The sequence below is a fragment of the Brienomyrus brachyistius genome, chromosome 17, assembly GCF_023856365.1.
Source record: "Brienomyrus brachyistius isolate T26 chromosome 17, BBRACH_0.4, whole genome shotgun sequence".
NCBI classification, from domain to species: Eukaryota; Metazoa; Chordata; class Actinopteri; order Osteoglossiformes; family Mormyridae; genus Brienomyrus; species Brienomyrus brachyistius.
The window spans coordinates 12,786,233-12,798,509 of NC_064549.1; the positions used below are offsets into that span (position 1 = coordinate 12,786,233).

The 12,277-nt window shown below is 40.4% G+C and overlaps 1 long non-coding RNA gene across 1 annotated transcript; it reads right to left on the reverse strand.

Moving 5' to 3' along the window:
• Window positions 1-4,677: 4,677 nt before the first annotated feature.
• On the reverse strand, window positions 4,678-6,033 carry LOC125712106 (uncharacterized). The gene is made up of 2 exons (XR_007383193.1): window positions 5,959-6,033; window positions 4,678-5,635 (listed from the first exon to the last, which is right to left on the reverse strand). It is a non-coding gene; the product is annotated as an uncharacterized LOC125712106 (long non-coding RNA).
• Between the last annotated feature and the right edge of the window lie 6,244 nt (window positions 6,034-12,277).

Below are 12,277 nucleotides of genomic sequence, written 5' to 3' on the forward strand. Positions count from 1 at the left end.
GACTGGAAGTGTTTTCAATTTCTTGCTATGGTGTGTATTGACTGCTCAGTAGCGTTTATGAACTGAAAATGAACCAAGTCAAACGTTTTGTCAGTGTAGCTTGAATTTTAGGGTTTGTGCTTAACGTTTTGACCAAAGGAGACAAGATTTTAGGAAATGCGTTTTAGCAATTCAGAAAAATTGTAATCAGTCAGTGTAATGGTGAAGGGTTAGATCAAATAGGACAATAGACAGAAGGGATTTCATGCTGCTTTCGAGAACTACACAGATAAAAACTTGAAGCGATAACTTGAAGTAATTGTTTTATGTGTGAGTTTTAGTGTGTCACTTCATTTTTCTCACAACACTTAGGAGGAATGACAAAACATGACAGTTGGGCTCAATGAAACAATATAGGTCAATAAAGACACAAAAATGTGTGGTTAACAATATGGGGAACAATGTAACAATACAGGGATCAGGAAATGGTTAGGATTCAGGGAAGTGGAATCCAATATACACAGAATGTGACAGCAGGACCATTCTTCTTCTGTGGTCGCGAAACCTAAGCGCAGCCAGTACACAGTAGTCATCATTTAAACACAATGACTCAAAACTGTTGACATATGTTTCTAAACATGTGTAGAAGCCAAAGAGTGATTAGAACATAGAATATGTGCTGGATGACAGTGCAAGTGCCATAGATGAGCTCAATGGCAGAGTAAAAATGGGTCACACAGAGGATTCCTCCCACATCACAAGGGAGAGGATTTCCTGTGATGTAGACAAAGTCCTCTGTCTTGATCCAGCCCTGAGACATGGTGATGAGGCAGAATGAATATTATTCTTTGACTCTGGCTTGGCAGTTGCACAACATTTTACTGTAATATGCCTCTCATTTGGATTTTTACTTTGTCCTTCACAGTAACGTTTTTGCAGTACTGAATACAGCAAACATTACATATCTGTTTAGTATAATTGAATACAAACACAGACAACATTTATTTTTATATATATTTTTTTTTACTGTAGTCTTGTGGTTTCCAGTTTTGCAGCTCAGCATGCAGACGACCACATCCACATAAACGTTCCTCTATATGCCAGCAACAGTTTAAACTGGTAGTGTTTTCAAGTTTTTTGCTGTAGTGTTTAATGACTGGTCAGTGGTGTTACAGTATTCAACTGACCAGTTTGATGCGTGATCTGAAAGCAGTTTGCTTTTGAGCCAAGATAATATAGTTTCGAGAAGATTGTTTGATTTTGCGAGTTTGGTTTTGTGAGTGTAGCTTGAATTTTAGCATTTGTGCTTAGTGTTCTGAGAAAAGGCGAGGAGATGTTAGGAAAAGCGTTTCAGCAATTCAGAAAAACTGTCACATAGAGAAATGCATTGTCTGTTGTATTATCTGATGCTCGATTTGTTTTTATACTGGTGAGGACCAGACTATTGTTTTTTTGCACTGATAGTTAAAGCAATAGAAATTAAAGAATTCCACGTGGCACTAGGATGGTGGCATAGTGAGCATGCCAGTTTCATACCTCTGGTACTATTGGTCAAGTATTAACTAAAGTAAAATAACAGTGTAAAGCCCAGAGTACCTGTCTGCAGGGTATAAACAAGAATGTATCAATTCAGGGATGTTACTTCAAGTTGTGCAAAACAAGAATCCTATTTGAATCTCTAAGCATTTCATTGTAGTAACACAATGGTCTGAGGTTGGTGAGAAAAGAACAGACCAGTTTTCCCACCACATAAACTTCCTGTGTCACTTCATACATTTCCAAAAAGAACTATGTGGAAATACCAAAATGAGGTTAAATATTAACCTCAAAATCTTAAACACTGTTCATCTGGTTAGACACAATTAGCAAATCTGAATCCCCCAATTAGCAAAACTCTAAACACATTCTCATTCACAAACACATTTAGCAGTGTGGTGTACTTGTACCCAAAATGGCACACACAGACTCCAAAAGGTACACACAAATAACACCCAGTTTTCATCATTAACACACTATCACTCAAAACTGTGAGCACATAAGTCAAATGCAAGCGGCGTGACTGAATTCAACATGGAGCATTACAACAGAAGAGGAAGAGGAGGGCGAGTCAGAGGTGGTGGACGAGAAGGAAGACCAAGAAGAGCTATAATCTCAAATGAAATCAGAGCGACGGACATAGATCATGTTGTGGTTGATGGCATGGCTATGAGGGAAGCAGGACAACGTGTGCAACCAAATCTATGCCGGTTCACAGTGGCCTCCATGGCCAGGACCTTCAGAGAAGAAAACCGGTAAAATGTATTTTTGTCTCTAAAAGTTACGGCATGATTTCAGTGTCAGTAAATGACTCCACCACTCTCTAGAAAGGGGACAGGGAAAAGTGAATTCCTAATGACACTATATCTGTTTTTCTACAGTAGAGAACATTTACAATAAAGCATGTATACTTCTAACAATATTATCTTTTTTCAGAATTGAAAGACGGCCACATAGGGGTGGAAGAACGCGTATGTTCTCAGAACAACAAGTGATAATCGTTGAGATGGCCCATCAAAACAATGCAATACAACTGTGTGAAATACAACAGTGGATTATTGAAGACAATGTGCATTTCGATGGAATAAACCATGTGAGTCATTCAACAATTGACCGTGTCCTGCAACGCAACCAGATAAGGATGAAAGAAGCCTAAAGGGCAACATCTGAGCGAAACTCTGAAAGAGTGAAAGAGCAACGATATCAATATGTGCAAGTAAGTAAGCTGTTACAGTACATTCAGCACTAGCATGTAGAGTATACTGTGCTATGTATGTCATTCACAGAATGGAGTGTACTCTATTTTCATTGTGTATAGAGACTTTTTGAACTTGACTCAATGGAGAGGCCTCTTCATGGATGAAGCTGGATTCAATCTGGCAAAATTGAGAAAGAGAAGTCACAACATAATTGGTCAACGTGTCATTATATAAGTTCCTTGGCTAACATGGTGGAAATGTGACCATATGCGCTGCTATCAGCAGCTATGGGGTTGTCCACCATATGGAAGTTGGGCCATACGACACTGACCTTCTGCTAACATTTGCACTGAAAACTCATTGCTGCCAGTTCCTGACTTTAAGTCTTTCTTAAGTTCAATCCACATGCACTTTACATGTTGTTCACTGATCACATACTGTTTACTACCTACATATTGTTTACTGCTACAATCCATGCACTTTACATGCTGTTCACTGTTTACTCACTGCTTACTGTACATACATGTTTTCTGTTGTGCTGCACTTGTACTGTTGTGCTGTACTTGTACACTTGTTTGTCCTGTCTTGTCTGTCCACTGTATTTTTAGTGTTTAGAAATAGCGTTTAGACTTTGGTATAACACAGGTTACGTTGTTGTTATGTTGTTGTTCTGTGCACTTTATAGTTCGTCCCATCCTGTATTGTTTGTCTAATGTACGCAAGGGACAGTGGGAAACGTAATCTCGATATCTTTATATGGGTAGTACATGTAAAGGAATTCACAATAAAACTCTCTGACTCTGACTCTGAACATTCCTGGTAGTCTACAGCCCAATCTTGCTCCTGGAGAGCTACCACCCTGAAGAGCTTAGGTAGAGCCCTCATTTAACACACCGGATACAGATATGAATGTTTGCCTTCCACCATACTCTCCCTTTTTAAACTCTGTTGAGGAATTTTTCTCAGCATGGCGGTGGAAAGTATATGACCGAAATCCCTACATACAGGAAAATCTCATCCAAGAAATGATGCAGCGTGAGATGATGTAAGAGTAGAATCTTGCCAAGGCTGGATTCGGCACGCCAAAGAATTCTTCCCACGTTGTCTTGCAAGGGAGAACATTGCATGTGATGTAGATGAAGTCCTCTGGCCTGATCCGATGCAGAGGCATGAAGATGCGGCAGAATGACCGACTGATTTTAATGTAAAAATATGTAAAAGCTCATAGTGCATTTTGTTTTGCTGCAGGTTTCTTTGTTTGAAGTAAATAAGCTTTCATAAGTACAGGAATCTTCAAATACAGATTATTTTCCTTTTATCCCAGAGTGTTTTGCATTTCTTTATGTAGTGTCACAATTGCTGAGTAGTGTTTTTACATTGGCTAGTTTTGTGCGTTTTCTGACAGTTGTGCTTGATTTGAGTAAGTTAAAATAGTTTTGGTTCAAATGCTTGATTTTGCAAGACAAGTCAAAGGCTTTGTGAGCATAGCTTGAATTTTAGGGTTTGTGCTTAGTGTTTTAAGAAAATGAGAGGAGATTTTGGGAAATGCGTTTTAGCAATTCAGAAAAACTGTAAAACACTTATGGACAAGCTACAAATAACCCCATATAAGTGTATAACTTACAGTCAAAAGATCAGTTTTTGGAAAAAGTGACATACAGTACCTGTGTCAGTCAATGCGTTTCTCTGGTGTTTAAAAGAAATGAAGCTGCATGTTTAAACAGGTCACTGCTTTCACTTTCATGATGTTCACACTAAAAACCAGTAAAGAACAAACAAAGACATTGTGAACTAGAGGTCGACCGATATGGGTTTTTCAACAGCTGATGCCGATATTTAAGAGTCAGGGTCAGCCGATGGCTGATATATGCTGCCGATTTTTTTCTGGCCGATAATTGGAATTTTTCCCCTCTATTTGCATGGTAAAATGTCACACTAATAACAACAAACAATACACAAAATATCTCAACTTAGCATTTATTGAATACTGACTTGTGTAAATTTAAATATAAAATTAACAAAAACACAATACAACTTGTAAACAATAACAAACAAAGAATAAAAATAGCAGCATCGAAATCTCTTTTAGCACAAAATATAGCAGCAAACTCCTAAAATTTGTAAACAATACAAAAAGGAATGTGCATGTTATCTGCAGTTCTAATCCAATTTATTGCACGTGGCTTTTCCTGGTGTTGGCCTGGTGAAATGCCATACAGGATTAAATTTTTGTTCAGCCATCAGACAACAATTGCTAAAACAGAAGAAAAAAACGCAAGGTTAGCAATTACATTATAGTGCCTTCGTCTTCAATTCATTCTACAATTCCAGAATTCCATGCACAGTAAAACAATTACACTAATACATTTTGGAAGAAAAAAAACACTAGTAATTAAGTGCATCATGGTATGATGAGTAGTGTACAAGGCCCAAAACCATTCACTAACATATTGTTTATGTTGTTAGCAGACAAAAAGCTTACAAGCCAAATTCACAGTCAGAATCTAGCGATCGCGGAAAATAAAATAACTTTGTCGTATTACACAGCCTTGCATGCAAGGACAACGTAAGCCCCTGTGATTGTGACGTTGTAGACGGATAAGCCCGTATAAAGGATAGACATGTTTAACGAAGAAACCAACTGCGCAAAGTCGTGCACTTTTTATCTGGATATCTGACAAATTGTTCGAATCTCCGCTCTCAACTGCAAACAAGTTGCACAGAAGGATCATTGTTAGCATCAGCTCAAGTGAATGGTAACCAGGCTTTCGAACAAACAGTTTTCTCCGCCATACATTGTTCTTAGCAGCTCTGTGTCTCCGAGGACGGTGCTGTCTGTGATCAGGGCAGAGTAACGCAACAATCACGCTGCAGTGTTTGAGAGAGCTACCTGCTCCGCCCCACACGCAAGCAGTGAAACTCTACGACACAAGAGAAAAAAAAACAGAACTGGTAACATCGGGCTGATATGGTAATAATTAAAAATTTAACAATTAAAATGTTTTTAACGATTAAAACAACGTCTGTGAGCCCACCAACAAGCGCACAGCATTACCTCTGTCAGAATCAATGATCCTTAACGTTACCTATAAGTTATAAGCTATAGTTGGTTGAAGGCCCATTATCCTTACGCCACTTCCCGACAGTGTAATTCACGTTCTCTTTCAAAAGCGCTCGGATTTTCTTTTAAAACAACATTTCAAACCAGTTAAACAATAGATCTTTGAAAGATCAGTATCCTTACCGTCTTCTCCCAGGACTTTTCCAAAACTTCTGGCTGGGGTCCTGCACGAGGCAGCATGGTCACGTGTTCCACAGCAACAATTAGCCCGCAAACATGCCTGTCTGTAAATCGGCGTCCTACACTCGTATATCGGCCGATGCCGATACATTAAAAAATGCTAATTATCGGCCCGATATATCGGTCGACCTCTAACTGGAAGCAACATGTTAGTGAAAGGTTCGTTTAACCATGTTAGCGCTCTGCTAGCAGCACACACAAAGTAGCCGATCGAAAGTGTCTGTATGAAAACATTTAGCTTGCTAGCCGGGAACCGTGTCTGCGCCCAAGAAAATTTATTTCTAGGACAGCTCCTAAACCCGTTGTCATAGGATTTGTAGATAATGTTGGTTTTATGGGGTTGTACGAGAAAAACCTTTTAAATTTTAAACATTACGATGCAGAATTTGTCACACTTTTTGGCGACGGGCAGCAGTTTCCCGCTGAACCCTTTCAAGTGGAGATTAACCAGAGCAACGTGTCCTGGGAGTATTACAGTTTGATCCTGGCCACGGGGAGACACTTTCGCCATTGACAGAAATGAGTACGTAAAAGGCTACACTTTGTGTTTAACTTGTCACCAGATGAGGGGTGCAGTCAACATCTCTTACTGGTTAAGATTGGTAATATGCATTTGGAGCTGAGATTCCACCAGTCACTAGTCATAACAGCAACATTGATAGTTTATGCATGCTTTGACAACATAATTGAAATTAACCAAAAGAGGAACGTCTTATACGGTTACTACTAACCATAAACACACAGGAGCTGATGAATATTCAGCACTACACCAGCCCTGATCCTCAACAGGCCTGACCCTATTAGCTCTCCGACAGTTTCGACTCTTCCGGGGATCAGGCTCCTGAAGGATTCCCCCCCTTCACGATACACGCAGCCTGTCACAGACTCAAGCAGAGAATGCACAGGAATTTGGCCTGGGGAGCAGGGGGGAACACACTAAAGACTGATGGGGAAGACAGGGTGGCCAGCAACACCTGCTGGCTAAACAGGGAGAAGACAAGATGGTAAATGGAGCTGAATGGAAGAAAGCAAAAACAACTGCTGTAACCTCCATGGGTGCCTACTGTATATTATCTGTATTTTTTTTTACAGTGGAGGGTAATGTGGTATCAGTATGGAGGTCACCATGTCTGTGTTGATTACCTGGGCACGGTTAGCGATCACACTAGATGCGTATTGTGCTCTAGCCTAGCAGGCCAGGGCATGGTATGGATCAGACTACTCAAACAAACCACTTTAAGAGTCAAATGCACTCGGGCACGGTACAGATCAGCTAATGTGAATGCACCATTAATGTTTTGGGTCCAGGCACACTTTCATCATGACCATATGACTATTTGTGTTGAAGAAAACAAAGGCTGTGTTTGAAATCAGGGACTACATCCTTTGAAGGACATGGTCTGTGAAGGCATAGCCTTCGTAGGTTCCGCTCTTCAAAGATTGAATGGAGAGCGCTGTAAAGTAGAATGACCTGGCTGTCACCAGTTGTTCCCACCCTTTCCCTTGAGTCACAAAGCACAATTTCTGTCGCCTCGCTGGGACACACCCACTTAACCTCTGTGCAGTGGATCTTGGGATATGTTCGGCTGCAAAGGATCCATCCGATGGTTCCTCACTATTCTGCAAAGGGAGGGTGCATTTCCAGACCACATTTGGAGGAATGTTCAAAATGGGACAGCCTTGTCACCCTGCTATGGTGCATTCAGTCCTCAAATGCAGCCTTAGAAAGGTGCGGCCCCTAAATTCATTAGGGACAGATAGCCCCTGAATTTGAATGCAGCCATAGGAAGAAAAGCGTTATCGCAAAGGACAATGGAGTTAATTATTATTGTCTTAATTTTGTGGATTTGGAGGCATGATGCACCACGGCCCTGTTATAGATTTATTGAGTATGCAACGCAACGATTTTCATTTAATCATGCTGCACATATAAGAAGACAGTCCTGTATTTTACTGTCTCAGAGTTGTTGCATCCAGTTGTTCCTGCATACTCTCGTCAGCTCAAACTGCCAGTGAACACTGCACCTCAGCTGTGACAGCCACTGCCCGATCTGTGCAGCATAACCAATCCATTCCATCCAGGTCTGGTTCAGTGTATAATGTACATGTGTGCATACATGTGCCCATTGCATCATTAACGTGCTCGGGCACAGTTAGCAATCATACTCGATGTGTCTAACTGAACTGTGCCCAGGCCCACCTCTTCAAGTGGTACAGTATAGATTTCCTAGTGTTAGTTCCTAGTGCCTCTGTTTTGAGTTAGAGCAGCCAAGTACACTGCAATATCACTAGTGAGAGGACTCACTCTTTGCTTCTCAATAAACCAGAAGTACAGATACGCTGCTTCACTGAATTTCCACCTCCCGTATGTCAGAAGTGTGATAAAGGCCTTTTAAATAAAGTTGTCATTGTCAAATTTTTCATTAAACCTTTAAAACAGTGTCATTAAAGATCTCCGAGTGCAACATGTTAGAACAATATTCTCTATGTGTGGGAGGTTTCCTGACCATCAAACTACTAAATAAAAATCCTATCCCAGTTAATTAAACTGAATGAACCAAAAGCCAAAGAAGTCAACCTGCTAAATGACTAAATGTAAATATAAAAGTGGGTGACAGCTTTCTTGTATGTTCTTCATGTACCCCCCCCCCCTTTTCCCAACCCCCCCATCTGAGTAACCTGTGCATAACTGTGAATTCATTGGGGAAGAAACTTCTGATCTGTTTCCTAACGCCGTGCACGGCGTCTTCATCTACATCCTCCTACAGTTCATACATATAGTGAAGCACTCAGTGTTGCTCCAGGTAAAGCCAGAGATCAGTGGAAGACTTGACTGGGTGTGATCAGCGCCAGCTGCAAAAGTTTCAGCCACCATGAACGGATCCGCAGCCCCCACCAAGGACTACTTGGGCATTTCTATTTTCAACACGCTCTGCTGCTGCCTGCCACTTGGAGTCATTGCAATCATCTACTCTATGAGGGTAAGTTCACATAACAGATAGTGCACTTAATAAATAATAATAAATGGGTGTCACATTAGTGACAAAATGGTGTCCATGGAAAATGTTATGCCCTCCTACACAAAATACATGCGGAGTATAAATGTAGAGACATTTGGAAAGACAGTATTAGTTATGTTATTAGTCATTAATTAAAAGGAACAGTCACAATTATAAAAACGATAGGGATACATCAGCTTTGTTGCTTGGACCCTTAATTAATAGCTGACTTTGAATAATTTTACTTGCCTTTGATATTTGGATACTCATCAGACATTTGGGTCAGGTCTGACCTTTATGAGAAGTACAGCACTGAAACATAATACTTGAATGTAAAAAAAAAACAAAAATGTAAAGTTGTACCGGATTAATATTTGCACCTGCACCATGATAAATAACAAGTAAGAATGATAATTTTACGAATAAAATACTGTGCCTGCTTGTAGGCGCGGGATGCGGCTGACACTGGAGACGTGACGAAGGCTCAACAGGCATCACACACAGCCAAAGTCCTGAATATTTCTGGGATCGTCATTGGAATAATAATCATGATAATCATCATCATAGTGAAAACTACGGTTAAAACTACAGCTCCGTAGAACACAGCTTGGTGGGAGTATCAACTGACTGTGATCTTACCCTGTGTATGCAGAAGCAAATAGGAATTTAATTCTTGTTGTTTGATAATGAAACCTGTATCCTCAATTATGACCTTTCCTTCTGCTCGCATCATGCAATAAAGATCAAGTTTCATACTGTATTACTTCTTGTTTTCCCTATTTTTTTCAAGTGGCAGTGTAAATAATTCAGAAAACTAACAAGATGACTACAAGATATTCCAAGAAATGTCAATGATATGGGTGACATTTCAGCCCAGACCAAGTTTGGATCCTGAAATTGCATGGTTTGTACAAAATATGTAGATTTGCATAAAAAATGATCCAAAAGTCTTATTTACAGACCTAACAGACAAACTAATTCAGGACAGGGATGGACGGTAGTTATGATACATGAATTTAAAATATCTTTTTCAAACACAAAATAGTTTTATAGGGTTGATGAAAATGGCTCCATATTTTGTCAAAATAATTTAGTGTTTTGTATTTTAAAAATACTGCAACATACTTTCTGTGAGGCGTCTGCATGATAATGATGATTAAAATGCAAATGATGCATGTAGCCTCTGACTGGTGACACTCAGAGAAGGTAGCTGCTCTTATATAGCAAGCAAGTCTTTATTTTCCTTCACTGAATTGATCAACAGGCTCCATCGACAATTATATGCCATTTTTTGGAAAGTTAGTTGTGCTTAAAGGCATCAGTAGTTAAAGGGACTCCTGCAATGTAGGCCACACTCTCTCTTCACACACTCATTCAATACACTCCCTCTGCCTCTTTCTCTCTCTCTCTCTCTCTCTCTCTCTCTCACACACACTTAATTGTGCACTTACTCTCACTCATACAGTTTTGCCTGTTTTTTGGAAGAACTTTTGTACTGTTTTGAATAGCTGATATGTATTCTCTATTCAGCCTTATGAGAGTTTCAATACATGTTTTTACTACACTGTGAATGTGCATGTGTACCCCGAACCCACATTCTGCAGCCCTTAATAGGTTCAGTGGTTAGAGTTTGTGAGTTTCAGTTTCTCACAGCACTTAAGAGGAATTTTGGCCCTGGAACAGATCCTGCCGCAGCGTCTCAATGAGATTCCACACTTTCACTTGACCAGTATATGATAAAACATGACAGTTGGGCTCAATAAAACAATCAATGAGAAAACAAAAATAGCGGGTAACAATATGTGTCAACAGCTCGCACAGGGAAGCAGGCGAGGGTAGCCGTGGATACAGACAAAGGAGATTTATTAACAAGGTAACACATTTAGAAGACATGCAACATTAATGACCGGACTGGGGAAACATACTGAACTGCGGACTAAATACATTGAACTAAAGGCAACAACAGGAAACAGCTGGTGAACACGGGGAATCCACATGGGGTAGATGAGGGGTGTGGCACACGGGGGGGGTAGGACGAGCGGAGCATGACAATATGAGAACAGAAAGTTAACTTCTTAAATCCTATGAAGGGAGGACAGGTGTGCCTGCTTCTTCTCACATGGCTTCCACATTTTGGTTTATATTTCCATCCATCCTACCGACACTTATTCTGTTCAGGTTCACAGAATAAAATATAACATAGAGAAATCCATTATCTGTTGTATTATCTGGAGCTCGGTTTGTTTTTAGAAACTGGTGAGGACCAGGCTATTGTTATTTTTGCCCTGATAGTTAAAGCAATAAAAGTGAACATGCAAGCTTCATATCCCCGATACTATTGTTCAAGTATTAACTAAAGTAAAATAACAGTGTAAAGCCCAGAGTACCTGTCTGCAGAATATAAGCAAGAATGTATCAATTCAGGGATGTTACTTCAAGTTGTGCAAAACAAGAATCCCATTTGAATCTCTAAGCATTTCATTGTAGTAACACAATGGTCTGAGGTTGGTGAGAAAAGAACAGACCAGTTTTTCCACCACATAAACTTCCTGTATCACTTCATACATTTCCAAAAAGAACTATGTGGAAATATCGAAATGAGGCAGAATATAAACCCACAACTGTGCCGTTGCAGCGAGTTGTCTAAGTCCAAACGGTACAAGAAAGGTGGATGGGACCTTGGTGTTGATGCTCTAAAGCAGTGTTTCTCAACCCGGTCCTCAGGGACCCCCAGACAGTTCACATTTTTGCTCCCTCCCAGCACCTGGTAGCAAAAATGTGGACAGGGTGAGAAACACTGCTCTAAAGTAATGTCTTCTCCCTCAGTTTCCCTCTTCTTCAGAGCCTTGGTGGTGGACCCACAGACCTGGGATGAGGTTGAGGCACAGGGGGAGGGGGACACAGATGCGTCATATAGTAACAGGATGTTTCACAAAAGGTACCGTTAAGCAGCTCGGAAAAAATACACAGAGAACAAAACCTCTTCCACCCAAGAGAAGAGCTGTGATGCAGCCAAATGCTGCTGTTCATGTGAGCCACTCCTCATGGCGGGAGATGTGTAAAAAGCTCTATGTAAGAACTGTAGGTGTTTTTGATATTGGGTATTCATTTGAAATTTAAAACATAACTAGCACATACTGTGTGTGGAGTTTGCATGTTCTCCCCATGTCGTCGTGGGGTTTCCTCCAGGTACTCCGGTTTCCCCCCACCGTCCAAAAACATGCTGAGGCTAATTGGACTTGCTAAATTGCCCGTAGAAGTGC